The sequence below is a fragment of the Microtus ochrogaster genome (assembly GCF_000317375.1).
Source record: "Microtus ochrogaster isolate Prairie Vole_2 chromosome 14 unlocalized genomic scaffold, MicOch1.0 chr14_random_1, whole genome shotgun sequence".
NCBI classification, from domain to species: domain Eukaryota; kingdom Metazoa; phylum Chordata; class Mammalia; order Rodentia; family Cricetidae; genus Microtus; species Microtus ochrogaster.
The window spans coordinates 29,051,961-29,054,392 of record NW_004949096.1 but is presented as its reverse complement, the minus strand read 5'-3'; the positions used below and the strand labels follow the sequence as shown (position 1 = coordinate 29,054,392).

General features: G+C 45.5%; 1 protein-coding gene across 4 annotated transcripts in view; it reads right to left on the bottom strand.

Annotated features, from left to right (window-relative positions):
• The window catches only part of Capn3 (calpain 3), a 44,111-nt gene that overhangs the window by 25,142 nt on the left and 16,537 nt on the right, over positions 1–2,432 (bottom strand). The gene's annotated exons all lie outside the window — the stretch shown is intronic.

Genomic DNA, 2,432 nt, shown 5'->3' with positions numbered 1-2,432 from the left:
TGTGGGATACCATCACTCCTCTTTTCCAAACCACAGAGCTAAAGCTCAGAAGCTGGGTATATTAGTTCACATCTATAATCCCGACACTGGAGGGGCTGAGGCAGGAGCATGACCAGTTCAAGGTCAGCCTGGATTACGTAGGAAAACCTGGTCTTAAGGCAAATAAGAAACAACCGAGGACCAGAGAAGGTAAGACAATTGCCACACTGATACTGAATAGCATGTACTTTGAGAGGTGGGGCAAAGGGGCAGCAGAACTCATGGATTTTGTTCTCTAAGCCAGGGAAAAGGATGCTAGAAGAAAAAAAAAGATATCCCTTTCTAAGATGTGGGACATTAACATTTAGAGTCAGCATCTGTTCCAGTGTCCACGGGTCTTGGCAGTCTGGGGAGCAGACAGTAGATGTGGTGTGAGCCTCAGCTGCCCCCTCCTGGTTTGTTGGAAGGGACAAATCCATCCAGAAAATATATAAAAGTATAAAGTAGGAACTGGAGAGGTGACTTAGTTGTTAAGAGCACTTGCTGCTCTTGCAGAATAATGAAATTCAGGTCAGGTCCTAGCATATGCATCTGGTAGCTCACATCCACCCATAAGACTCAGCAGCACCCATGTGCTGTTGGCACACACACATTAATTTCTTTTTAAAAAAAATCACAGAAGTAATAACCTTGCAATGTTAAAGTTAAATTTATTAATAGTTTTTATCTTCCTAAAAATAATTTCTTATTCCTATGCACTAAGAAGGAACTAGAACTGGGATGTGGTTCTGTATTAGAGGACTTACCTAGCATGTGCCAAGTCCTGGGTTTAAACCCAGCACCACCAGAATACCGAAAGCCTAGAAGCAATAGCAGTAGACTGACAGCAGTGACTTCTGGAGAAGGCGAACAAAGAAAAGGAGCAGTACCAATGCTGAAAGCTGTGGTTCAAAACCACTTTCCCAAGATACCAAGACTGACACTGCGTGCTGAAAGAGTAGGGTACTGAGAATGGCGAGCCAGCAGGGCCAGCAGGAAAACATCATCTAGGTCCTCACTGGACTTAACATAAACATGTTTCTTTGGATATGCAAGAAAAAGCCAAGCAACTCCTTTGGGGGAGGTGTGCAGACTATCATGAGGCTTTTCTTTCTATCTTTTTTCCCCAGTTTTTAATTAATTAATTAAAAAATTTCCCCAGCCCGACCAGTTTCTTCTCTCTCCCTCCACCTCCCTTCTTCCCTTTCCCCCATCCACTCCTCCTTCTTTCTCTTCAGAGAGGGGCAAGCCTCCCAAGTACATCAGTCAGCCATGGTGTCTTAAGTTGCAGTAAATACCCCTTTTTCTCCTATTAAAGCTGATGAGGCACCCCAGTAGGAGGGAAGGGTCCCAAAAGCAGGTAACAGAGTCAGAGACAGCTCCTGCTTCTACTGTTAGGAGCCCCACAAAAAGACTGTAATGATTTAAGGATAGAAAGGCCCTGCCAAGTATGCCACTAAGCAAGCCCGCAGCTCCCAAAAGAGTTGGTGCAAGGACTCTATTGGGAGAGACTGGGGGTGGGGAGTGAAAGAGCAGAAGACCCAGCTGGACTGGGGACATGAGAGGAAGACAGACAGACAAAGAGAGCAGGCAAGAAGAGAGACAAGAGATAAGAAAGGCAAGAGAAACAAAAGAAGGAACTATGGTGGGCACTTTTAAAGGGTGCACCTGTCGCACAGCTGCCGGTGGAAAGGCAGATGACCATAATGTAAGTTATGATGACGTACCTGCCCCTGAGCTGAGTCAGGCTGCTGCCTCTGGGAACTAAGAAAGACCAAGATACACTGATGTGGGATTTCTTTCTGTTTGCTGTGATTACCATTAGTTAATAAAGAACTGCTTTGAGCCAATGGCAGGGCAGAACAGAACTAGGTGGGGAAAACTAGGCTGAATGCTGGGAGATAGAGGGCAGAGTCAGAGAGAAACCATGTAGCCCCCCCCCCGCCCCAGAGACATATCCGGTAAGCTACAGCCTTGTGGCGATACACAGATTATTGGAGATGGGTTAAATTAATATGTAAGTTAGCCAATAAGAAGCTAGAGCTATGGGTCAAGCAGTGATGTAATTAATACAACTTCTGTGTGATTATTTTGGGGCGGCCAAGCAGCCTTCTTTCAACAATACACAACTGTAACATGTGTAGAGGGCCTAGGTTAGTCTCATGCAAACTCTCTGGTTGGCGGTTCAGTCTCTGTGTGCTCCTAGAGCCCAAGTTAGTTGATTCTGTGGGTTTTCTTTGGTGTTGTTGGCTCCTCTGGCTCCCATTCAATAACAATACTTTATGCCAAAAGACTGGAGCAAAGCATTTAAGACACCAAAGGGAACAAAGTGTTTGGCTGGAACCCCCAACTCATCCCTCATTCATTCCTCTCTCTCTCTCTCTCTCTCTCTCTCTCTCTCTCTCTCTCTCTCT